Below are 27,039 nucleotides of genomic sequence, written 5' to 3'. Positions count from 1 at the left end.
CAGATGTAAATGGCCATAACCTGAGTGCACTTTATCCCTGTGACTACAGATATCACGGTGACCTTACCCAATGTCTGTTCTTCTGTCCACATGATCTAAGGCTTTTACTTCCGCTACTATCAAAGGAACTGTAGAACAATAGTTGATGCCGAGAAATACTTGTGTTGTGCGCCGGACAAACAAGTGCCTACACTGTGTACTCCTTCATTGAAGGAGCTTTAGCACTGAACCACGAATAGCGCCAGAATAATAAATGTTGCTCTCTCTCTAATCTTTTAGGGTTTTATCGCTACTATATTATTTCTGTATAGTCGTTTTGATCTGTACTGTATTAAACACTCTTTTATGATGGTTATAACCTTCGAAATAAAGACAAACAAAAAATTGTTGTCAAACAATCTGTTTAGGATATTAATGATCTGTAATGTGTGACTGTGGGCAGTTTTTCTTTGCCGCCTGGACAGATTGCATGCCCCAGTCCAACCCGGGCTGTATGCGAAAAATTCCAGGGGTTGGCAACCGTGCTCTTTGCAGAATTCTTTATTTAATTGGTTTCGGTTATTTATAACACGCTTAATACCCAGAGGTTTCTAAGCGCGGACCCGGGATCGAACCTGTGTTGCAATGGATCGCCTTGCTTCCAAGGCTGCCCCTGAGCTATCAATCCTTCAGTGGAGGAGACGTGCTGCTGTTGGCAGCTCATGAGAGGTGGTTATGCTAAAACCTTTCTAATCAATGTGTATTTGGTCATAGCCTTAAAGGAATAAACATGCAAACAATTCATTATATTTCAATGTCCAAAACAGTACAATACTATTGATCAATAGATCTGTTACTTTTGCAGCAAGTAACAAGAAAATAAAGGTGTCCACCCGAAACATTATTAGCAACCACACTCAAATGACTGAATCCTGGGATCCATTCGGGATGCTGGGATTCCAGGCGATGATCGCTTGCGTCGCCATAGAGCTCGCTTGCTCGTGGTACTTCATCTGGCCAGTCGGCTGCAGCCCTCCAGCAGCCCATTTACGTCCCCCATCCCCCATCCCCAAATCAATCTGTTACATGTCTGAATATCGTATCTTGAACCAAAACCCTTGAACCGCACTTCCAAGTCTAGAGCCTGGAGGTGGCCATCCGTGGCGCGTGTAGATATTTATATATTTATACTTACGCAACTCACACATCATATTGGCACCACATACAGGTGTGCCTCTCACCAGTCCATTCAATCCTCCACACCCAACTCGCATTCTTATTATATATTATATTATTAAAGTGCAGAGAAATAAATGGGAGTCCTACCTTCACAGAAGCAACAGAGAAAGGAAGGCCGAGACATGCGAGACCGTCTGGGATTGGAGAAGGTGGTTAAACAAGCTTTGGCAGTGCCCACACTTTTGGCTTTTGTGTATGACATGAGAAAGGCACTGCCGTAGTTGTATTAACTGGCCATTGATGGTAGCAGGTGCAAAATGGTGCAAAGACCTGGGCATCTCATAGCAGTACGTTGCAAATGCCCAGTACTTATCTACAAGGCAAAACAGTTGGCTTTGCAATGCTTGTTTTTAACAGGACTTCAGTGAAGGACACGCCTAGTGCTTATAAATCGAATGGCTGAATCCAATCCTGCTTAAGACATTTTTATGACATCAGTAGCAGGTTTACAACTCCAATTAAGTCATTAACGCTTGAAAGACTGCTTTGAAAAAACACTGGCAGGCACTTTGAGTGCAAAGTTTGATGCTATGGCTTGATTAAAGGGAGCTCAAAGAGTTCCCATGAGGAGGTGTTTTGGGCGGGGAGGGGCAGGAACTGGATGGGAATAGCCCTAGGGATTAGCATAGCCATGGGCAATCAATGGGTGTGCACATAACCAGACATCACTTGCAAGCTTTGTGCCCCTCATGTGCCATTTCTCCTTAGCTGTACTCTAATGCAATAGGTTCGGCTTCCAGGATCGGCAAACTTAGAACACTCCATTTTTGGAATGGTGACAGTAGCAGTGTCCAGGGACTGCTCGGTCCTCAGAGAGAGTCACGATAAGCTAAGAACTTATTCACTGAGCGTTTTCCAATGGGGCTTTGCCATTATAAAACGCTTCTGTAAATTAGGTCCTATGCGTGTCAATACATGATGAGCAGGCTGTGTAGGTGCAACATTGCTTTTAAGAAATGCATCATTTCAAGCCTAGAAAGAACACCATATACAATCAGCAAAACAAGGCCCATTTGGAACAGTACTAATGTAAAAAATAGCGTTTACAGCAAACAGCAGAGATTAATAATAATAAAATCAGGAACCAGACACGATGGGTGCAAAAAATTAGGAGTATTCGAGTCAATGCTCAACAACGAACTACAACTGGAATCGGTGACCGCAAAATGTGTTTAGCAATCAACTGGCTGCACGGCTAAACTAGCCGGGCTCCCTCGAGAAGCGCAGCATCGACACTAAACCAGCCAACCTCCCACAAGTAGCGCCTGGAGGATAGCTGAAAGCACTCGCTTTGGACACATCAGCCCCCTCCCCATTCCCCCGCACTTTGCAACTTGGCACCCGGCCGAGCCAACTCAGCACTTCATTCATCCGAAGTTGCCAAGTTGAACATCTTGGAAATCTGGGTGATAACATCCCATATTATTGGAACTTAAATGTGGGAGAACGTCTGCTTAAACAAACAACCCACGTGCAACAGAAGAATTAGGAGAGCAACGAATCAGACAAAAATGACTGCCAACCACAAGACCAAACCCATTTTTACAGGAAGTACAATCACGCTATCGATTCAACCGCACCCTACGCCCAGTGCGAACAGATGAAGCCTCACGCCATGCCCGCTTACAAAAGCGCTCTCTAAAAACAAAAGAAACACCATGACACCAGCTGCCCAGGCTCGGACTGGCCCACAGGGCAATTCCCCAACCAAAAACACAAAATGCAAGTGTGGGCCAGTTTTTGTGGACATAGTGGGCCACTGTTTTGGCCCAAGTGGGCCAGTTTAATAAGTTACTGCCGTGCGGCTAGAGGTTTTGACCACTGTTACCAAATAAATATTCTTTAAAATGCACAATTTGCACCACATTTCATTCAAAAACTCCCCCTTCGGTGCTACTCAAATAGTCTGTCACAAAAGGAATGAATTGCCATTTGCAACTATCGGCCACTTTTTCATTGGTGCCCGAGACAATTTTACACCCCAGCTAAGACAGAGGTCCAAATATGACCAAATATGGCCCTAATGACCTCCACATTACTCTCAGCCCGCAGGACTGAGACACGACAGATGCAACTCACTCTTAGGCCCTTCACCACCATCATCGATGCATCACAGATTTGAGAAACGTTACTCTCTCAGCCCTTCAGGCCATAACTAATAACCAATCGGTGATCTGGATGAGATAGAGATGCCATCAATCGAACAAGTCGACTGACCGCAAATTAAGAAATCAATGACGTCATCATGGACATCACGACATAGCCGCACTTGGACAGGAAGTACATAGCCATCCATTCATGAAGCTACACGAACATGCATTAGCTTATGGCATACAGACAGGAAACACATGTTTATGACTTGCGCAGGTAGATGACAGACACACATGCATATCTCTATATATAGTCACATTCTTCACCAAAGCTGAACCGCAAGACGCCAAAATATACTTCTACCTCGCTTGCACATGCTTGACTGCCACTAAAATGGAATGAGGAAAGGGAGACAAGCTTTGAATACATGGAAGGGCTGACATGATCGCTGCAGCCAGAGGCAACCAGAACGATACACCCAGCCAAGTGCGAGTGGAGATGGAAAGTTACTGGTTACCAAGACGATAAGCCACCTGCGAGAAATTCAGACTAAAATCCTCATAATTACAGGCAAGAAAGCTCCACTTCGTGGGCTCAACAGACGCGACCTAGCACAACAAAACAATGCCCATTCAATTGAGGTGGACGGAGAAAATCTGTTCCCACCAAATCAGAGGTGGAAAGGTACAAGTGTTGCTCACAAATTACCAACTTAATGCACTGTCCCAGGCTCAGGTGATCAGAGATGGCAACATTAGGGAGCACACAGCCCCTCCATGTTCATTTTCATTGCCTTGAAAAGGTACACTCAGCCTGGTAATCGTCCAGGGTCCCAGGGCTAGGAGGACCCACTCTACACAATCCAGAGTCACCTTTCACATGAATATATAATATGTTGCAGCAGCCAATGGTCTCCCTGCGACCCTGCAACATTGTAGATTGAAACATGTAGAGGTGGTCCCAGGAGGAGCCACCAGGTATGACTATCCAATAGTAGAACTAACCACTATAGGACATATATCTAGTTCACCTAAACAGACCAATGTGAATGCCCGATAGATTACGGGGATGGGACTTGGTTTTGTGACATCACACCTGGATTAAACCGGGTGAGAGACACTCAGAAGATGAGAACACTGGAGAATTAATGTTTTTCTTGTGTGATCCCTGTAGTTTATTAGATAGTAAAGACAGTAAGCTTTGCCCCATTCCTGAGTCTTCCGTTCTTGCAGCTGGGAGTTTTTGATGGGCCAGAGTGTCTCTCTGCTGGTAATTGGGGTAACCACTATAGAGCCCCTGCCGCTCTTCAACACCAGTCCAACCCTGCAGCTGCCTGCCCAAGAAATACAGCCATACACCTAATAAGCCCTTCAAACAAGAAGCACAATCACCCCACTAAATTAGCCAATTACCCCAAACATCGTAATCGAACCATCGGATGCCACACATGCTGAGGAGCCATTCACTCAGATTACACCCAAGCACAAGCATAGCAAACCCAGCTCAAAAGCAGCACAATGACATGAAAGGTACCTACTTAAGACCCGTAGTCCCAATCACACCAAATCCCTCACAAACTTAAAACAAGAGCAAGTCCCTCCCACAACATACACACTCACCATATGATTAATTTCTCGTATGCACCAGTAGAATAGCTACACTATTAGCCAACATACAGAAAATGCCCAGCCATATCCACCGCCCACTATTAAACACAGTAAAACCACCTGACCAATCCATCTTGATCAAAACATCAAAATCAATTGTCCACACCAAACACAATCTCACAAGATCTGTCTCCTCCCAGATGCAGAACTGCCAACCACTGGGCATCACCCACTACCACAAGAAGTACGCATTTAACAATCCAAAAAAACTACTATTTCCACAAGAAAGATAAAAGCACACCTCCGAGTGCGAATCCAGCCACATTATCAGACAAACGTCCTTCCACAAAGAAGCACTGCAACAGCAGCAACCCAAACGCTCACAAAAAGCAACAGGACAAGACAGAAAACCCTGCCACACAAGATGGGTATCCAGTCATGTTATTGGAAACAAAACAGAGTGGTACGAGCGGACAAAAACACAGAAAAGCACGAAAATATTAAATAAATATATAAAAGGGTAGTGGGGTAAGGGGTTAAAATGGGTCAGGATGGGGTTGCAATGGCTTCAAAAGGGTGTCAAAAAGTGGGTTTGGGGAGACCCCCAAATTAAAAAAAAACAAATAAAATCAGTGTTTTTCTGTGTTTTGTCTGCAATTAAATTTACACTGTGTAATTGTGGTCAGTAAGATCACATATAACCGACAAGATGTGGTCGCACAGCACAATGACACTTTTATTAGTGAGGATTATTAATTGCATTTTTAGAATAGGAAATATTTGTATTTAATTGCTGTTTTTAACGTTTTTGTAAAAATGGATAATCTTTGAAATCTATGTACAGCGCTCAGATACAACTAGATTGTGCTATATATAAACTATAAAAACAGAAATGAGTTTAGCACGCACTCCTCACATCTCCCTTCAACTTGTACGACAAAAGACCGAATCCCAACAGGGGCGACTCCGCTTTGTATGTCACTACACAGAGTACTATTGAGTTATTTAAACCCTTTAATTGACAGCATTTTAAAATGGCGTAGAGCCACATCAGATCAAAGCACCCCCCACAACAATCATGGCTGCAACAGAAGGCCAAAGGCCTCTTTTGACAAGAATTACAAAGTACCCCCACTCATCGCTGCAAGTGTCCAAACTTCACCAACAAACCAAAACTCCCTCAGAAGAAGCTTAGCTGCAACATCAGACCACATCACCTTCCAGCAGAACGATAAGATCAAGCTCCACCCTTTAAAAGTTACAGGTAAAGAAAAGACCAAACATTCCTCAATACGCAGCTCCTTTCCCCATCAGACCAAGTGCTCTACATAAGAAAAACAAAGTCAGCATACAGCTAAACCAATCCCGTTATCCGAAGACCGGAAACATCCAATAGTACCACGCCCCCTGGCATCAGTGGAGAAGTACTTTCACCGGGCAAATGCTCCACCAAAACAAATCAACAAAACCACTCCATCGGGCCAAAACAACAGTTAGATGTGAGATGAAGTGGGCCAACCCACTCCCCTAAGTGGCCATTGTAGGCCAGGCCAAGCAACTGGCCCCTAGCAGTAGAGGTTCGACATCAGGCAGCCGTCGCGCTCCCACATACTGCACAGCGGCACCTGTAGTCCAATGCCCTCCAAGGACATCACAACGACACAATAGAGTCAACCCTCAGTCTGAGGGACGGCATGCCAAGACATAGCAGTACAGTGGCACCATCAGCTTAAACCCCCTGGATACCAATACAGGAGCACCGATTCACCGGTATAACACCTGGAATCCCGCATGCACCACATATGCACCGCGACACTGCGTAGATTCCAATGGGCTTGCACAAGCCGCACCATCATAGCGCATGACCACTGCACCATCACATCGCAGTGTCTGTCACTAGTCACAATTAAAAGACATTGCCTCCCACAGCCAGCACTGTTTTCCACGAAGGCTAAATGATCCCTACTTACACACACACACACAAGCACACAACCAGGATAGCATCATCATGTTGGTAGCACCGTCATAGCCACACGCAGCAGAAAGAGCACCACCATAGCACCCGGCCCCACCACAAGCCAACCTCTGTGTTGGGGCTCAAGACGTGTCCTAGGCAACAAAGCTGCACCATCAGCGTGCAAAGTGTCTTCCACAAGCACCTGACACACCCCCACACGAGTCCATAGACCCCAACAGCAGGGGTGTTGCCAGGTCTGGAAAAGATCAGGGGCTAAGCAAGTGTCGGGTCTGGCGGGACTCGGGGCTAGCTAGCATTTTGGTTGTAGCACCTGAGCTTCTATCCCGGGTTACAACCAAAAGACCCGGGGCTACAGCCCCTTCAAACCCCCTAGTAACGCCTCTGCCCCACAGGCAGGACGGCCGTATCCTCACATATTGCCACCAGTGTGGACTGAACACAAAGTAGGCCTGAGCACCAATAAGAGGCTCCGAATAACAATGTTTGTGCTCTATTCAAGGGGTTACTGGTGAAAATAAAGGGTGGCAAACGGTGCATTTCAAGCAGTGGTAGAAGTGTACAGAAAAAAGTAGTGGATCTCTGGTCTCAGCCGGAGGGAGGGTAGGTGGAAACATAGTTCAACATGTGACAAGGTGTTGCACCCGGGGCATTTCAATAGTTTGACTAGTAACTAAGGCTCCTAGTTCAACTTTACACTTGCAGAGGGACATGAATGGAGAAATCCTCTACACAGAATAGTGAATTATGGTCGTAAAAAGTAGAGGAATGGTAAACAGAAACAAATAAAAGTAGTGGAACACCGTTCCCGACGGTTCCTGTTCACTTTAATCACTGATTTCAAGGCACAACTTGCCAGAAACATTGGTTAAAAGTGCCCGTTTCATAATGTGTTAACTCATACTAGCCCACTCGAGCATGTTGGACTGGCCGAGCCCGATTGCCACAAAATAGCATCACAACTGCACCATCGCAGCACATCCATCTCCCTGCCCGCTTCTCCCACAAAGCCTCCCAAACACCGGCAGCGTAGCTGCCCTATTCAGCAACCCGCCTCCCTCAGGCAGCAGGTCCCCTCGCACCTGCTGCAGTCCGCCTCGCTGGGATCTCGGCCGAATCCTTGTTCATCCGTCGGCCGGGAGCAGTGGGGACTTCGAGGTCCGGGATGGGGCAGGGTGGTACTGGAGTGGGGGTGACTGGGGATGAGCCATTTCAGCTCCTCCGGAAATCCCGCTCCGGGGAGGCGTGATTTCAGAGATCAGGAATGTGGCACGCCATAAAGAACAGCCGGGCTGACGGAGGAGCTGCAGGTGGTCGCGGGCTGCTCTGCACCACGGAAGGAAGGAGGGCGAGGCAGGCGCAGAGCCGAGGCGGGAAACCTAGCGCGGTCTAGAGAGCAACAGTGCGCAGCTCTGCGGGATGAGAGCTGCCCATGCTCCTCAATGCCGCTGTCATCTGAGGGATAGAGACGCTGTTTAAGGCCCGAAGCAGTTTGAAAGGGGTACCCCGAGGGAGAGAGTCGGGTTGGCAGAGCCTAAAGGGCCACTGCCAGGGTTGGAGCCATGCTTAAAAATGTGGTACAGGACAGTTTTAAAAAGCGACTCAAGCTTTTTAATGTATATCTAGCGGATGACGACAATTTGTGGGCGGAGGTAAATTGTCTTCCAGTAAAATTAGGGTTAATACACAACACATTATCCCACCACCCCAAGTTCCTGCAGGCCCAATAGCAACGGTGCCTTTGCCGTATCCACTCTGACCTCCAAGCCCAAGCCTGACCTGAGAAAATGGAGGGGGGGAGCGGGGGTGAAGCATTGGGGTGGGTGTTGATAAGTATGTGGGGTGACTAAAAGTCCCAGCATAGGAAGCTGTCCTGTGTCAGTACCCATGCAGGAACCGTATGTCTGCCCTTCAGTTTACACAGTTATCGCAGCAGGTGCATTAACCAAATGGGTGGTCTGGTCAGCTTTCCCCATCTGTGCCCAGGGCTCAGCATCACGGCGGAGTGCTGACTTCTGCCTACAGCTTCCTAAATATGGGAGGCGTTCAGCCTCCCACAAGCTGGTGCCGGGCTGCATGGGCCCACCGCCAGCTGTGCGGGTATCACGAGCGCTCTAGGCCACAGGCCGTAGTGGCTGGAGCCTGATTGGCTCCCGCGGTGGGTGTCCCAGACGTCGCTTCCCTCTTACCTTGAAGGCTAGATTGCGCCTCTTGCTTCTGGCCGGGCACAGGCAGCAACAGTCAGATCTCACGGTCCCTGGAGCTGAGTCCCCATGCGTAGAAGCACAAAGAGTTCACCCTGCGTTTATAGAAGCACAAACGCTGCTTTTGAGAGAAGTCCGCCCCCAGGGCCCCCACCTCTCTGCTCTGCAGAAAGGTGAAACCCAATCCACCGAGCCGGACTGTGTGCTGAGAGAACCCTCATGTCCCGCATAATTGATACCCTCAATTAAAGATGCCCTGGCCCTTCCCTTCCCACAATCCATCACTCCCCGGGTATAGAAGTTGAAGATTGGGGTGCACAGGCATGGGGAGCGGCGAACAATCCGAAGACACCATACCCCACCCAGAGACCTTGATTAGGGAATTCTGAAGGGGGGGGGGGGCTGCCACCGAATGAGGTGTGCCCCAGGAGGCATGAGCGATGGCAGTGCTGCCGCTTCAGCCCCGGTAGATTTAAGCGCACTTTGGGGGGCCGCCTCGGCACCCCCATTGGCCACAGCATGGATTTATGATCTGCGTTTGAGGGGGGCTTAGTCACACGGGGAGGTCACTGAGATTGCGTCCGTTTTCCCACGGCTGGCCTGGTACGGCTTTGTGAGTGGCGTGGGGAGGGAGCGGGCGCAGTGCAGTGCCAGAAGCTGGCTCTGGCAGCAAACTCCAGAGCCCAATGGCTTTTCCCTCTCAAAAGCGGGCAAAGCGGTACCCAAAGCCGGCTCTTCAAATGAGCCTTTCAGTATTAGCACAGACACTCGGCTCCCGCCTGGGCCTTAAACCCCTTGACTGCCAGGCTATTCTGCAAGTCTATGCACAAAAGACGAGCATACTCGGGAAGATAGTTCAGGGGCAGCGAGCTCGCCTTGGCAGCAAGATCACACGGAGCAACACAGTTTCGATCCCTGGGTCCGCACTTAGAAACCTCAGGATATTAAGCGCGTTATTAATAACAAATCAATACTCGTCCATGGCACTTAAGGTCAGGATAGGACTGGCCTGTAGGGCAATGCCTGAACCAAACATGCTAGCGTGGGCCAGTGTTTTTGGTCAAAGTGAGCCACTTTTTTTAGCCAATGTGGGCCAGTTTGATAAGTTACTTCACCATGCGGGTAGTCGTTTTGAGCAGCCTTACTGAATAAATATTCTTTTAAATGCACAATTTCCATCACATTAGATCAAACACCTCCCCCTTGGGTACTACTGGAATGAAGTGCCATTTGCTATTCGGGACCCCTTTTTCATTGGTGCCCGAGACAATGTTATGCCCAAGTCCAACCCTGCATAAGACACAATGGCCCACCCATGAACCTGCATAGCCAACCCTGAACTGTATAGCCACCAACCGGCACAACCTCACAGCAATCCGAACTAACATACATCACCTGCACAAAACATGCTCCAGCACAGAATTCCTTCCAGCCCAACAACTCTCTGTACTCCATGCACAATGTGGTCATTAAGGCAGGACACCACGCTGCTCCAACACAACCAAAGCCAACAGCACCACGCGCCACAGATCTCCTTCCTCTCATCAAACATCTCCCACCAGCCCCTAGCGTAGATTTCAAGGAGATCAACCCATCCCTGGGCGAAACATCACTTCGCTACCGTCACGGACAAGAAGCTTTGGAAAAGCTGAATATTGAGCTTTACAAATACGCCTTAACCAAAGCTTAATTTGTGGGTACCGTCACACTTATTTCTGGGAACCGGAACTGATCGTCTCAGACAGAGTTTGATTATGATGTGGTGTGTTGGAAACTTTATTATTTTAACTGCCAATCACATAGTAAACACCTATAGAATCACAGCAAAATGTATATGAGGATTGTGATTAAAGACACACTTAAACATGTGTCTAATTCTTAGGAATTCGAACATCCGCACAGTGCGTGTGCGTTCACCTGTTTTTTTTTAGAGATTTTAAATTAAATTGAATGATGGTAGATTAACCTCTGGAAAATGTGCAGGGCTAGCCTGCGCACATTTTCCTGCTCACTGCACAACATACACATAGACCTGTGCACTCTGGGTGGACGCAGCCTACAGGAGCAGTCCCCTCTGTCATATTAAGTTGGGATCTGACAGGTGGAGTACATGATGCATCTCCAGAAGGGGGAGGGCCAAACCTTCCCCATGACCTAGCCAGCCTATTTAAATAACAAAGGCTCCATGGATCCTCCCCATGTTCTTTGATTGAGCTCTGTAGCTGGTGGCAGCATTCACATACTAATTTAAGTTTAATTCAAACAGGCCCACATGGGGCCTGGCTGCAGAGGCTGACAAAGGACGAGGCAGGAAACTCCCAACACCCTTTCATATGCACTGCGTTAACCTGATGCAAGCTCCTGACTTCAGTATCAATTGACAGGAAAATATCATGTCTGACACTGCGTGTTTACTGTAGTCATTGCCGCAGGGAGACCCCATTCAGAAGGTAGGAGTATGTGATTTGATGGAGACAGAAAGTCTGGTCTCGCTGCAGCTTCAGAGGCGACCTGCAGCATTAATCATGAACGAACAGAAAGCTCCATTAACCAGAGAGACCCTTTGATCCACAACAGACAGGAAGATGAGTGGGACTTGGTATTACATTTTCATCCCTTTACCTTTTCTGTTGCAAAGCACCCTGGTTATGACCTCACGCATACAGGAGATTGATGGTGGGGACCCAGGATTGGTTCATTAAGGTAGGCGTAGCCTACACTAATCATTTTGGCCAATTAAGATTTAAAAGAGGGCCGAGACCTTCTTTTGGCAGGTCGTCTGAAGACTTTGCAAGGAATAACAAGAAGAACTCAGCATTGGACTCTGGCAGAAGGTACATTCTTCCTTACTTCTGCCGTCAGTGAAGGAAGGCCAGGACCTCCAAGAGGGAAATAAGATCCCTCCCCTAAACATCTCCTAGGGAACAGAGTGAGATACTGAATGCAGAGGAGCCTACAGAAGCGCCAGAACCGGTACCCAGACAGCACACAGCGTGCCCTGCTAGGCTCTGCAGTAAGCTTCCAAGGTGGAAAGTGCCAGAGAGTCTCTGAACCAAACCAATCATAAGGCAGCTGCTTGCAACACACTCCTCAGCTGTGGCCATCCGCCTTAAAGGACGACACAAGTCCATTGAAAAATCTAGGATGAGTGCATCGACAAGCATCTACCTAGGTCTGCCTTAATGGACATTTTCGAGCCATTCAAGCCCCACGCGCTGCAACCGATTGCACTGCTGACAGTTGTTATGCCACAGTCACTAAAGTCATCCGAGACGCCTTGACCAGTGCTTCAGAACCGCAAACCAGCACTGAGACGATTCCTGAACACGAGCTGACATGTAGGCCAGCCTGCAGTCGTCGGTCCAGCTTAGCTCACCAAACTGGTTGCTGCCTGATACCCGCAGCTGTCTCCCGTCCTGACCTCTGTTGCAGAAGCTGCAAAGCACCTTGAAACAAACTCAACCCTGTCGAGCACCAAGGACACCTACAAGCACAAGGTGTATTGTGGTTCTGCCCCCTCGGTCCTTCTCCTAAGATCCCTACAGACATTTTAAGCCTCATTACTCCCTTTGTGCTGACATCAAGTATCCTTGAACTGTTGATTATTTACTACACAGACTACCCTCCTGTCAGTATCCACAGTGCATCCTTTTTCCTTCTTTGAAACTATCTGCCCTCCGCATTACTTAACACTGTGGTTTGTATAATAAAGTATATATTTGTATACAACCTTGGCTGGACAAGCCCTTTTATCATTGGGTACTCATTGTATTTTTGCTTTGTTGCAACTAACAAATGATCCACAACCTTTCGGAGATAAGCCCGCTGTTTGGCCCACATTACCAAAATTGAACAAGGAGGCTTACAATTGACTAGTGTTTTCAATCTGTTTGGATCCCTTCTGGTGTACTAGAGGTGTGGGGCTGATTGATGGTTTAGAAACCAATATTCATCCCTGGACCAATAGTGCCCTGGAAGTTGATTCGTCACATTGGTGAAAGGCGGTCGGATCTAGTTGGAGCCTTGCGCACACCTTAGTCACCCAACCATAAAAGTACTGTTGCAGTCAACATTTAGAACACTGCTAGGCACTTGTAACAATCTTGGATCTTGACATACTGTGAAAGGCATGACCAAGGATGTCCTGCATGTCCTATCTCAGGAGAGGGGACTTCCCCACAGCAGGATAATAAATTGGAGTTGCTGGCCAGCCTCCAAGCTCAGGTAGAAGTGAGGGCAGTTGGGGAGAAGACCCCAGGGGATGGGTTAGACCCAGTGTACCCGAATGTAGAAGACCTTTCTGGAAGGGATAGTGGAAGATGAGGAAGACATCATGAGCAGTGTTTCTCGCCAACCACCCCACCGGGGGGCAAGTATGGTTTCTCAACACTTTAGGGTGTTAGTGAAATCAGGGGCTAGTGCGGCATCCTGCAGGTCCCACACCTCTGCAAGGTCTGTAAGTGGCCCTGTAATTGATCCGGCTGTTAACGAGGTGGCAGCTAGAAAGCTCCTGCTCGAAGAGAGGAGTCTAGCGCTAGAGGAACAGAAATAGCGGGACAAGGTCACAATAGAGCTGGCGCTAGGAGAGAAGAAGGAGGCCAACAGATCTACCTCTAGCGAAAGCAGCAGTAGTGGCTCATACCAGGGTGCCCGGGATAAGCCCCGGCGGCACATCCCCAAAGACTTAGTGCAGGTTTACGAAATGGGGAAGGATATCTCTGACTGGTTTCAAGCACTTGAGCTTGCTTTTCAGCTACAGGATGTGGACGAGGTACTGTGGGTTGCAGCCCATGTGTGTTGCTTACAAAGACCAGGGACTGATGCAATTCTTCACTTAAATCCTGAGGAAAGGCCCGTTTGAGAGTATGAAGGCGGCCCTCCTCTAGAATTTTCGGTAAAACCCCAGAACAGTATCTCAGGAGCTTCAGAGAGCTTGGAAAGAAAAGTGGGCAGACATTTGAATCGTTCACACACTTGTCGTTGAAATATCTGAGTGGGTGGGTGTCTAGTGACAAAGTTGACACATTTAAAGGGATGTACAATTTTATTGTGTTTGAGCATGTATTGAAGAATTGTGAAGTTGACCTACACTAGCATCTTGTGGATAAGACTATTACAGACCCTAGGGAGCATGCAAAGGCTGCCGACAGGTTTGTGAGTACTTGAGTCCAGAAAAAGGCTCAGGCTAGCACACCTAAACCAGAAGATAAATCTTCAGACAAAAAGGTTAACAAGGATGGGAAGGACAAAGGGCCAATACATTCCGCTTCGAGTAAGGTCCCCAAAAGACTAAAGGAAAATCCCAAAACATTAGTTCAGTCGTACATACCTATAAGAAGAGCTCAGGCACCCCTAACACTGGTACACCTACCTTCTCACCACCGAAAGGTTTTGTGTTTAAGCAGCTGGGCCATAGGAAAGGGAATCCTGTTTGCGAGGGCTTACCCAAGACAGCCATAGTGAATGTTGAACTCATGGAGGAGGCCATCATTATTAGTGTGGCCTCCTAGAGGAGGACTTCCCACTAGGCCAAGGAGTGGCCGAATGTGGATTGGTTATGCTGAGTGGGATGGGTACTGGGTCTCCAGAAGAGATCCCAGTTCCCAATAATACTAACTCCATCTAGAACACGTGTATATCAATGGACACAAAGCTAGCCTCACTGCTGTCACCCAGCAGTGGGTACAGCCAGGCCAGTATATTGATGAGCTGGATTGTAGCATTAGTGGGTTTGACGGAAAGAATAAGTGCCCTTTGGCGATAGTAGAGTTCAGCTTTGTAACAGTGAAAGACTCCATCGCTGACCCTTGTCTGTTGTGTAATGATCTTCCTGACCCCGAGATAGTCAAGGCGGCAACCCGATCTAGAGCTAAAGATGCGGCCAGATGGAACACTCTCAGAGCTTTCGGGCCCAGAGTGCTTCTGGAGGGACCGGTGAGGCTGGTAGTCCCAGGTCCAGTTCCACAGACTGCTGAGTCGCCTACTTCTGCAGGAGAGGGGCTAGTAGCCATTGAGGCCCCTACTTTGGTAGCAGGGGACTCAGTGACTTCAGAGTTTCCTGGCGCAGGGCAGGAACATGAGGTGGAGGAAGGCGAGTACAGATTTGAAGGGTCTGCTCAAGCTGGATGAGTTTGCATCCGCTGGGGGCCCAGATCAGACTAACATCTTTAAAGCACAGAAAGAGTGTCCCACTCTGGTGGGTCTGCAGAAGCAGGCGGAGGAGCAGGCTAAGGGAGAGCCCACTGGAATGTTCAAAGTGCACTGGGAGGATGCACTTCTGTACAGTGAGCCAAAAGACTCTGAGGGTGAGCACAACAGAAGGTTGGCGATTCCCCAATGCCACAGAAAGTTCCTTTTTGATCACATGTGAGTGACTAAGACATCAGACCGGTTGTCTGCGCATTTTTACTGGCTGCAGTTTGGCATAAAAGTTAAGGAATTTGTCCGGTCCTGCCTGACTTCCTAAGCTTCTGTCAAGTCAGGTGGTGCCGCAAAGGCCCCCTTAATTACACTACCCATGGTTGGGCGGCCTTTCGAGAGAATAGCCATGGATATTGTGGGTCCTTTGAATCCTCAAACAGGAAACAGATACATCTTGCTGGTGGTAGACCACGCCACCAGATACCCTGAGGCTGTCTCTCTGAGGAGCATCAAAGACCCTGTGGCTGCGAAAGCTCTGATTGGGATATTCTCCTGCGTTGGATTTCCCAAGGAAGTCCTTTCTGACAGGGAATCAAAATTCACATCAGCATATATGAAGGGTATGTGGTAAGAGTGTGGATTCACCTACCGGTTCTCTGCATCCTTCCATCCACAAACAAACAGGCTTGTTAAGAGGTTCAACAAGACCCTGAAAGGCATGATAGGTGGCTCGGAAGAGCACCTGAGGAGGAAATGATATATTGTTATGTTATGTTATGTTATTTTGCATTTATATAGCACCTTATATACCATTGGTATGGTCTGAAGGTGCTGGTAGGTTGAACGCCCTTGGGAACCAAAGTTCATATTAGTAGAGATAGTCAAAAGGTGCGTGTGAGCACTGGGTATGTGTACAGCTCGTGCGGCATCGGTGTGATAGCTGTTTTCTAGCGGTGGGTGTGGTGGTTGAGAGGTCAGGAGTATGTGTTCGTTCTGGCCGGATTCATCCAGATCGGATGTGGCTGCGTTAGGCCTGAGGAGAACGCCTCGCTGGGGGGTGTGTAACCAGCAGTGATTACTTAGAATGATGTGGAGTAAGCGGCGAATGTTGATATGAGAACAGTTATACCAAATGGTGTCATAGTATCTCTGTGTTCTAGTTGAGTGGTGATGTAAGGAGAGAGCAAGCGTGTTTGTGAGATATGATGGGTTACATGCCCTTTCGGAGACTTCTAATTAATAGAGAGGCTTTTGGGCATGCTTCTAAAATTCACAGAGAGTACATTTCCGAATTCAACTTTCACAGAGAGGCTAATGGGCACATTTCTGAGTTCAGCTTTACACAGAGAGGCTATAGGGCACACTTCTAATCTCGGCTTTCACAGAGAGGCTATAGGGCACACTTCTAAGTGCAACTTTCCACAGAGAAGCTATTGGGCACACTTCTAAATGCAGCTTTCCAATTGAACTTCTGAATTCAACTTTCCACAGAGATGCTATTGGGCATACATTTAATTCAGTTTCACAGGGAGGCTATTGGGTGGACATCAGAATTCAAATTTCACAGGGAGGCCATTGGCCACACTTCTAAATTCAACTTTCCACAGGGAGGCTATTGGGCATACATTTCTGAGTTCAGCTTTTCACAGAGAGGCTATAGGGCACACTTCTAAGTGCAACTTTCCACAGAGAAGCTATTGGGCACACTTCTAAATGCAGCTTTCCAATTGAACTTCTGAATTCAACTTTCCACAGAGAAGCTATTGGGCACACTTCTAAATGCAGCTTTCCAATTGAACTTCTGAATTCAACTTTCCACAGAGATGCTATTGGGCATACATTTAATTCAGTTTCACAGGGAGGCTATTGGGTGGACATCAGAATTCAAATTTCACAGGGAGGCCATTGGCCACACTTCTAAATTCAACTTTCCACAGGGAGGCTATTGGGCATACATTTCATTCTGTTTCATCGGGAGGCTATTGGGTATACTTCTAAATGCATCTTCTAATTGTACTTCTGAATTCAACTTTCACAGGGAGGCTATTGGGCACATTTCTGAGTGCAACCTCTAAATGTACCTCTAAATTCAACTTTCATACTCTTCAAAAATTCACCGTCTAACTGCACTTCTGAATTCAACTTTCCACATTCTCCTGCCATGCCTTCTGTCCGCCTACAGGGAGGTGCCACAGAACTTTGAGCTTCTGTTTGGCCACTCTCACCCTATACGAGGTCCCCCTCAGTCTAGTGAAAGAGGGATGGAAGGGCAACCCCTCATCCCCTACGCGAGATGTGGTGGACTATGTACTTTGCCTGACAAAGTACATGGAACAGCCGAAAAAACCTAAAGGATAGTCAGGACCGATGAAGCACTGGCACGACCTGAAGGCCACCGTGACAGTCTATTCTCCAGGCCAGTGGGTGTGGATTATGGAGCCTGTCCAACCCAGTGCCCCTTCAGAACAAGTGGGTTGGGCCTTACTGTGTGCTGGAAAAAGTCAGTGAGGTGAATTATCTCATTGACGTGGACCTAAACAGATGTGCAGGGTCTTTCACGTCAACCGGCTGTAACCCCATTATAGCCAGGATGACTTGGTCATGGCATTAGTGACTGATGGAGAGACTGAGAAGAACAATCCACTCCCAGATCTCCTGCACACTGAAGCCACAGATGGGTCAGTTGAAGGTGTCAACCTTGCAGCAGACTTGTCAGAACTGACAGACTGTCGCTGTTTACTGGGCCAGTTTGCCAGTCTGTTTTCGCTGACTCCAGGTGCATCCATGATTTGGACCACTGGAGACAGTAAGCTGGTGAAGAGCAGTATTTACCAGATGTCTGATAAGGTCAGGGACACCATTAAGGAGGATGTTTCCAAGATTTCCCTAGGATTGATAGATCCATCCTCGAAACCCTGGACTAGCCCAGTGGTACTGGTCCCTAAAAAGACCAGTGGCAGGAAGACTGAAGTTCGCTGTTGTGTGGACTACAAGAGGCTTAATTCTGTCATGAAGACAGATGCTCACCCCATTCCTCAGGCAGATGAGCTAATTGACAAGCGTGGCACTGCCTAGCACATGAGTACTTTTGACATCACTGCAGGGTACAGGCAGGTCGGCTTGACAGAGAGAGCAAGTGAGGTCAGCATTCTCAACCCCAGAAGGACATTATCAGTTTACTGTGATGTCCTTCGGATTGAAGAATGCCCCTGCCACTTTTCAGAGGATGGTTAACCAGGTTGCGTCTGAACTGGAAAACTTCAGTGTTGCCTATTAAAAGGGCATTGCTGTGTTCAGCCACATCTACGAGGATCATTATGAGGAATTCGACCATCCACACAGTGGGTGTGCGATCGCCTGAGTTTTTTTAAATTTGAAATGAAATTGAATCATGGTAGATCAACCTCCAGAAAATGTGTGGTGCTTATCTGCACACATTTTCCTATGCTCGCTGCATGACATACACATAGACCTGTGTACTCTGGGTGGACACAGCCTACAGGAGCAGTCGACCCTGTCATATTTAGTTGGGATATGATTGTCAGGATTCCACCACTGTCATCTTAGAAGGAGGAGGGCAAAACCTTCCCCCTGCCATGGCTAGCCTTATTAGCTATCAAAGGCTCCATGGACCCACCCTGTCCTTATGTAGCACTGCATATGGTGGCAGCAATAAACATAATAATAGAGTATACTTCAAACAGGCCCACATTGGGCCTGGCTGCAGAGTTTAACAAAGGAGACAGGAAACCCCAACAACCTTTGATATGCACTGTGTCAACCTGAAGCCAGCTCCTGCCATTAGTACCAATGGACAGTGACATGTCATGTTCGGGACTGTGTGTTTTACAGTAGTCATCCTCTTAGGGGTACTGCATTCAGAAGGTACAAGTATGTGGATTAATGGATACAGAAAGTCTGTTCTTGCCACAGCTTCAAGGGAGACCTGCCGCTTTAATCAGGAACCACATAGCGATCCATTAACTAGAGAAACCATTTGATCCACAACAGAGAGTACAATGGGTGGATTGAGGTGTTTTTCACCCCTTTACCTTTTCTGTTGCAAAGCACTCTGGTTATGAACTCATGTTTACAGGAGAATGTTGGTGGGGACCCAGGATTGGTTCATTAAGGTAGGCTTAGCCTTCTCCAATCCCTATGGTTCATTTGGCTTTAAAAGAGGGCTGAGCCCCTCTTTTCGGCCGATCTGAAGAATTTGCAAGGCGTAAGAATAAGAACTCAGCATTGGGCCCTGGCTGAAGGTACAGTCTGCCTTACATCTTCTGCCAGTGAAGGAAGGCCAGGACATCCAAGAGGGAAGCAAGATCCCTCCCCTAAACATCACCTAGGGAACAGAGTGAGATACTGGATGCAGAGGAGCCTACACAAGCGCCAGAACCGGTACCCAGACAGCACACAGCGTGCCCTCCTAGGCTCTGCAGCAAGCTTCCAAGGTGGAAAGTGCCAGAGAGTCTCTGAACCAAACCAATCATAAAGCAGCTGCTTGCAACACACTCCTCATCTTTGGCCATCCACCTTAAAGGACAACACAAGTCCATTGAAAAATCTAGGATGAGTGCATCGACAAGCATCTACCGAGTTCTGCCTTAAAGGAAATTTTCGAGCCATTCAAGCCCCACATGCTGCAACTGATTGCACTGCTGACAGTTGTCATGCCGCAGTCACTAAAGTCATCTGAACCAAACCAAGGACAAGGCCGCTGCCTGCAACACTCTCCTCAGCTTTTGGGCCGTCCGTTTTAAAGGATGACATGAGCCCAGTGAAGAATCTAGCAGGAGTGCATCAAAAAGCATTTACTGATATCAGTCTTAAAGGACATTTTCGAGCCAGTCGAATGACTCGAGCTGCAACCAACTTCACGCTGAAATGTTTTTGCAATAGCAGCCCTGGCGTGCACTCCGCTCAGTGTCTGCCTTCCTCCCTTCTCTTCCCAAATTCAGAAGGTGCAGATTCTGGGGCCATTCTTTCTAACTACTTGTGGCTAAATTATAAATTATGGATCTTGCTCGAGGGAGCAAGGGGTTCCCAATACCGGCTTCCATCTTTTGGCCGACATCCATCTCTGGATCCTTCAGGGCAATTTAAGGACCACTGCAGACAGGGACGTCATTTCACCAAATTACCAGGGGTAGCGGAAGTAACTTCCCACGACCCTTAACTTCTGATGACATGACAGGATATGATATCATCGGACCCCACCAAAAGTGCCATCACAGGAAGCGATGGAACATTACCTTTCACCCCTTGACAAAACAGGAAGTGCTATCACATAGCATTGTTCCTAAGTACACTATGAAAAATATGTAAAGTGACATACATTACATACAAGAATGGATCACAATATGTATCGTTAAATCAGTGCGTACAGGCCCATATTACCAAATTACTGTGAATGCAAGCAGAGATCCAGGGAAAAACGATAATTACGTGTTATTATATAGCAATTACGCTTAAACGCTTCACGTAGAACAGATATACATACAATATGACCCAACCTGTGTTAGTACTCATTTATCAACCTCAGTAGGAAGAAAGGCTGAGTTGATCTTGCCGGGAGTCGAACCTGCAACCTGCAGATCATACACACATTGCAGCAGCGAGCACTCTACCCACTGAGATATCTTACCGGCTATACCTACCAGCCACTATAGCTATCAGAAAACCAGCTCTCCAGAAACAAAGGGCCACATGCTGTTGACCACAGCTCAGGAGCCTCAATAAAAAAAATATTTTTTAAAATAGTTTTTGTTAGGGGTAGCAAGGGAGAACATGGCAGTAGCAAGGGAGACATCAGGGGTTGCAGCTGCGACCCCTAAATGACGTCCATGACTGCCGATCATCAACTATTCAGGAGACATTTAAAGACATGCCTTTTCCAACAGAAGGTGCGAAGAAGCTCAGTGACTAGGGATCGGGTGCTACTGTTCAGTGCCAGGATGCCATGGCTGGTGATGGCTGCACTTAAGAATGAAACTTAACAGAACACAGATACCTGGGCCCAGTGCTAAGCTAAGCTCAAATAGCAAACACAACATACAAAATTCCACAAAACCTCATTAGGAACAAGCACACCATTGCACAGGATTGACACCCGAACTATGGTCCGAAGAAATAGACGAAACTGTCCTCATCTTGGTAAAACACCCACACAATCAAACTATCATAGTCAAAGCTTGCTTGTCGACATCTCCGACCACCACCCAACTACACCAGGGTCCATTTGAAGAACCATACTAAAGCACACAATTTGCTTTTCCAAATGGTTGACATTATCAGATTTGCTGTTCTGACAAACACAGCCTATTGCCCCATAGTGGGATCGTCACCCTGACTTTTGGAACCATCACAAAGCAGTTACATCACAAGAATCGCTATTCTCAGAAGTAGTACAGTCAGTCCAACAGGTGCGACAGCCCAAGAAGCAAAGAAAAGATAGTGTGAGACAGGCATGGTATCAGGAGGGACACAGACTCAAATACATTTTCAAAACCTTTATTTCCTACGGTTTTGGCGTTGGTGTAATGCATAACTGGCCCTAACTCTAAAGGGATAGCTCCCTTAAAGGGCCGTCGATGTCTGAAAGTCCAAAATAATAGTCCATCTGTGTCTAAATCTAGGATTGCCCTCACTTTATACACAAATGTGTTCAGGGTCCGTCAAAAACGAAAGGTTGTGGTTCAACAGAAAAAAAATAGAAAACCAGGGTTGGTTTCCGATGGCCTTCTAACCAAAGGCGTGGTTTTAAACTCACAATAATGAGTTCAATCAAACAGGGTTGCTTGCAAGATCTTCGTCCCAGGGTCCTTGCAGTCAATTAAAATACCTTCAGTGTCTTTGAGTTCCTTGGGGCTCCCTTCCCCAAGCTTCAACTTATTCAAGTTTCAAACACCACAAAAGAAATGTATCACAGTTCTTTTTGAAGATGATCTGGGTTCCCTTACCCACGCTTTAATCCTTTCAACACTATAAAGAAAACCAATAAGTCTCCAACTTGGTTGGGTCTCTTAGAGTTCCCTTCCCCAAGCTCAGGCCCCTTCCAGCTTTCAAACACAAAGTCAGTTCGATCAGGATGCACTTCGCTTTCCTCAATAGATGTGAGGAATCAACGTTCGGGGCACCAGTGGTCCAGGGATGAATATCAGTTTCTAAACCATCAATCAGCCCCCCAATTCTAGTACACCAGAAGGGATCTGAACAGATTGGAAACACGTAAAATATAAATCTCCTTGTCCAATTTTGGTAACGTGGATGGAACAGCATGCTTATCGCCGCAAGGTCGTGGATTGGTTGCAACACAATGAAAATACAATTAGTACCCAATGATAAAAGGGACTGTCCAGGCAAGGTTGTAAAAACACATCTACTTTATTATTACAACAGACAGTTCTAGCACACTACAAAAAACAACCTACACTGTAAATGAACACAGAGGACAGACAGATACATGAAGGAGGAAAGGGATGCACTCTGGATACTAACAGGAGGGTAGTCGACAAAGCAATCAGTCTGAACTATTCAAGGTTATTTGGTTTCAGCACCAAGGGAGCAAGGGGTCGTAAATATCACTATGGGCCTTCGTAGAAGGACCAGTGTGACAGAACCATAATGCACCTGGTTGGTTCCTGATATGATCTTGATGCTCAACAGCGTCGAGTCGGTTCCAGGATGCGTTGCAGCTCTTGCAACAGAGTTCAAGATGGGAGACAGCTGCGGGTATCAGGTGTCGGGCAGTGCGGCGACCGAGGCAGGACGGGTGGTTGCAGGCTGCTCTATATGGCGGATGAACAAGAATCGTTGTCTCAGTGCTGGTTGGTGGATCTGGAAAGCTGGTTAAAGTGTCTCTGACAGCTTTAGTGACTGCAGCGTGACAGCAGTCAGTGGTGCAGCCGGTCGCGGTTCAAGGGCTCGACTGCCTTGAAAATGTCCTTAAAAGATGGACACTGGTTGATTCTTGTTGTGGCACTCCTCCTAGCTTCTTCGCAGGGCTCTTATCGTCCTTTAAGGCAGACGTCCGAAAGCTGAGGAGAGTGTTTGCAGGCAACAGCCTTGTCCTTTGTTCAGAGACTCTCTGGCACTTTCCACCTGGGAAGTTTGCTGCCAGAACCTAGCAGGGCACACCGTGTGCTGAATGGGTACCAGTTCTTGAGCTGCTGGGTGGGTAGCCCGAGCTTGGTATCTCCCTCTGTTCCCTGGGAGATATTTACGGGAGGGAGCATGCTCCCCTCTTTGAAATCTTGACCTTCCTTCACTGGAGGAAGCTTTAAGGCAGACTGTACCTTCAGCCAGGGTCCAAATGAGTCCTCCATACTCCTTTCAAAGTCATCAGATGATCTGCCAAAAGAGGGGCTCAACCCTCTTTTAAAGCCAAATAAGTCCCAGTGATTGGTGCAGGCTAAACCTACCTTAATGAACCAATCCTGGGTCCCCACCAACAATCTTCTGTTATGCATGAGGTCATAACCAGAGTGCTTTGCAACAGGAAAGCTAAGGGATGACAAAATGTACTACTACGTCCCACCCATCTACCTGTTTGTTGTGGAGCAAAGTGTCTCTCTGGTTAATTGAGCTCTCTGTGACTCCTGATGAAAGCGCAGGCCTCCCTTTTAAGTTTGCAGTGAGAACAGATTTTCTGTCTCCCTCAAATCGCATACTTCTTCCCTCTACAGTAGGCAACCCCTGCAGGGCGACCCCCTTTCAAACAGTTGTCCTTGATCTGACATTCACTGCCCTTCATACAGAGGGGTGGGAGTTAGCTTCAAGCTGACGCATTGCATATCAAAATGGTTTTGGGGTTTCCTGCCCTTTGTTTGTTCTGTGAACATGCCCTTTTCACAGGCCTGCTTCAATTAACTCCCATCAGTATGCACTGCCACCACACAGAACTTAACAATAGGCATAGCGGATCCATGGAGCCTTTTATATTTTAATTAGGCTGGCCATGACCGGAGGAACGTGTTGCCTTCCTTCTTCTTGAGATGCTTTGATGTACCCATGGCCGTCACATTCCAGCTGAACATGACAGGAGGACTGCGCTGGTAGCCTGTGTCCCACAGAGTACACTTGACTATGTGTTTGTTTTAAAGTGAGCATTGGGAAATGTGTGCGGATTAGGCCCACATATTTTCCGAAGGTTTATCTACCAACATTCCATTTCTTTAAACTTTATAAACAATATCGAAACAGCCCAGGGAGTGCACACTCCCCGTGCGGATGGTTCAATTCCTCATAATAGGCCTCTCAAGGTTCCCTTCCAGCTTTTAACACAAAGGGCCTCATTATGAGTATGGAGGTAGCCATGCCGCTAAAAGCGGCATGGCTACCCCATTCCGGATACCAGGTCCGGGTCCCACAAAAGGGGACTTACCGGGCCATTCCGACCATGGAGGGCCTGGTAAATCCCTTTCACGGGACCCAGACCCGGTACATCCCCATTCCCATTTGAGCCCCCCACGGGCCCATGACAGGCCCATTGTTAGCATCCTGGACTGGTCTGACCAGGCATTCCTTAGCAGAACCTGCAGCAGTCCTCGTATTAGGGTGGCCCGTAATGAACGGTGCGGTCCCTTACCGGCACCATTCATTAAGTGGCTGCCAGGGTCCTAATGAGGCCCAAAGTCAGTCTTAGCACTTAGCACTTAGTCACTCTGCGTTCTTTGGTAGGCCTCTCAGGGATGCCCTGTTCAGTTTCAAACAAAATGAAATATTTCACAATTCCTTTTAGGTTTCTCAGGGTGCCCTTCCCCAAGCTCAGGCCCCTCTAGTTCCAAACACAAATTCAGCTGCTCAGGATGTGCCTTTTCCTTATTTACAGTTTTTCTTACAGACAATCCCTTTATGGCGTACGATCAGAGGTTTTCGAAAACATCCGGTTCTTTGCTTTTCCTAAGTGCAACCACTCTGATCCTTTGCTTTTTTACTTATTTCTTACTCACGCTTTCCTTTCTGTTTTTTATCTTCAGGTGCTTCCCACACCACTTCCATGTATTCCTTTCCCTTTGTTGTCCTCAATTGCACTTTCTTTTATTCCTTTCACTTTGTTGTGCCCATTTGCGCTGTCTTTTTCTTTCTCTCCGTTGTGCCTCTTGCTTGCACGCTCCCCTCCTTCTGTCGTGCACACTTACGCTGTCTTTTTCCTATCATGGCTCTTGCATCCTTCTTTCACTCTTCCGTGCACACTTGCACATGTTTCCTGATTTCTCGGTTGATCGCATCGTTTCGTTTTATTCTGGACTTCACTTTTACTTCTGCGCCACCAATGTATCTTATTACTTCCTTCTGTGCCACTAGCGTGCTTTCTCCTACTTTCTTACTTTCTGTTTCTTAAAGCTGTCCTTCTTGACTTTCAGTCTTTTGGCTTTGTTAATCCCAATTTCTTTAGTTTTGCATATGTTAGGTTTCTTCACTACGAATCCCAAGATGATGTTCTTCTTTTGACAATGAGGATTCACGGTTCAATTCACTACAAATCCCAGAATGCTTTTCGTCTTTTGCCTTTCAACTTCAAAATTAAACTCAGTTGCCTTTCACCATTTCTTCTGCTTTCAGAGTTACACTGAAAATTGTTTTTGCTCACTTTTCACTTTCAGCCTCAGGCACGCCACTACCAGAGGAACGAGCACTAGCCTGGAAAAGGCAAACAATGAGCAGCTTGCCTTACTCCGGCTCCATAGAGACAGGGATCCCTGACCACACTGCAACCCTCCAGCCACACCGGGTCACCGTCTCAGTGTCCCGCTCTCCTCCGTTCCTTCCAGGCTTCCTGTGCTGCAGCTTTCACGTTCCAACCAGCATCCGCAGCTAGCTCATTCAACTGTGAGAAGTCACGCCTCTTATAGCTGAACACAGTCAAGTGGAGTCACCTGTGAATGGTTACTTGCAAAAGCCTGCCTCTGCCTGACCCTATTAGTGGGACAGTGGTTTTCTCTAAAGTGGGTTTCCCTTAATGTCCCTGTGTTATTCCTAAGGGTAACCATTATTGCTACTAGTCGCCTCTTCTTCATCCCAGTGTTGTGTGGAAATAGGGGGGGGGAGTTAAAATGTGGCTGTAGGTTGGATTGGTTAATTGAAACAATGACAGGTGACTGACAGGGGATATAGGAAAGCCCTCTAGCTTGGGTTTTGTTTGAAGGAGTAGTTGTCCCTCAGTAGGTCACTTTGTATTCCTGACCTAGTAGCATACATACGTAGGACTTGACAATATTCGCTCTGGTCTAGAGTAGTGGGAGATAAAGAGATACTTCCCTTAAGACCATGTCTTTGTCTTACTTGTCTCTTGTTACCCCTTGGGTTGAGTTTAGGGAGGTCTTGGTCAAGGATGATGGAACCAACATAACACATAAAGGCTTCTGGGATTTCCAGTCCTTACCTAGGCGTCTCGTTGGGATACTGCGTCTCACCTAGGGTATTCCCACGGGAACAACCGCAGGCTCCCCTACCCAGGTCATCTTCCATTGCTCGTCCAACCCCAGGGTTGGGATCCAAAAGCGATGGCCCTCCCCTGGCCACCTGAATGGAGGATTCTCAGGGTCTACATGAGAGAATACCCCTAGGTTTCTCACAATTGAGTGGTGAAATCTGGCACCCAGAACACTTAATCTTACAGTAAATACTTTGCCTGCACAACCCAATCACGTCCTAGGAAAAAGGGTGAGTTAGCACACAGTGGTAGTATCATAGAAAAGAGTATCTTGAAAACAGAACACACCATCATGCAGGGAAGAATTTTGATCCACCTTCTGAAGAAAGGAAACCCACCTAGAGTGATGGCATCATCTGAACAACC

The 27,039-nt window shown here is 47.4% G+C and overlaps 1 protein-coding gene across 2 annotated transcripts in view; it reads right to left on the bottom strand.

The window, feature by feature from the left end:
- The window catches only part of STRA6 (signaling receptor and transporter of retinol STRA6), a 336,152-nt gene that overhangs the window by 237,030 nt on the left and 72,083 nt on the right, over positions 1-27,039 (bottom strand). The window contains exon 1 of one of the 2 annotated variants that reach the window (XM_069624590.1): positions 9,081-9,190. The exons of the other annotated variant lie outside the window; for it this stretch is intronic. The gene's annotated coding sequence lies outside the window, so the exon portion shown is untranslated. Of the gene's footprint in view, positions 1-9,080; positions 9,191-27,039 lie in introns of those variants that run through there. 2 annotated transcript variants of the gene reach the window in all.

This window comes from Ambystoma mexicanum, chromosome 11 (genome assembly GCF_040938575.1).
Source record: "Ambystoma mexicanum isolate Mex_15411 chromosome 11, UKY_AmexF1_1, whole genome shotgun sequence".
NCBI classification, from domain to species: domain Eukaryota; kingdom Metazoa; phylum Chordata; class Amphibia; order Caudata; family Ambystomatidae; genus Ambystoma; species Ambystoma mexicanum.
The sequence above is the reverse complement of the archived record's forward strand: the minus strand, read 5'-3'. Positions and strand labels throughout refer to the sequence as shown.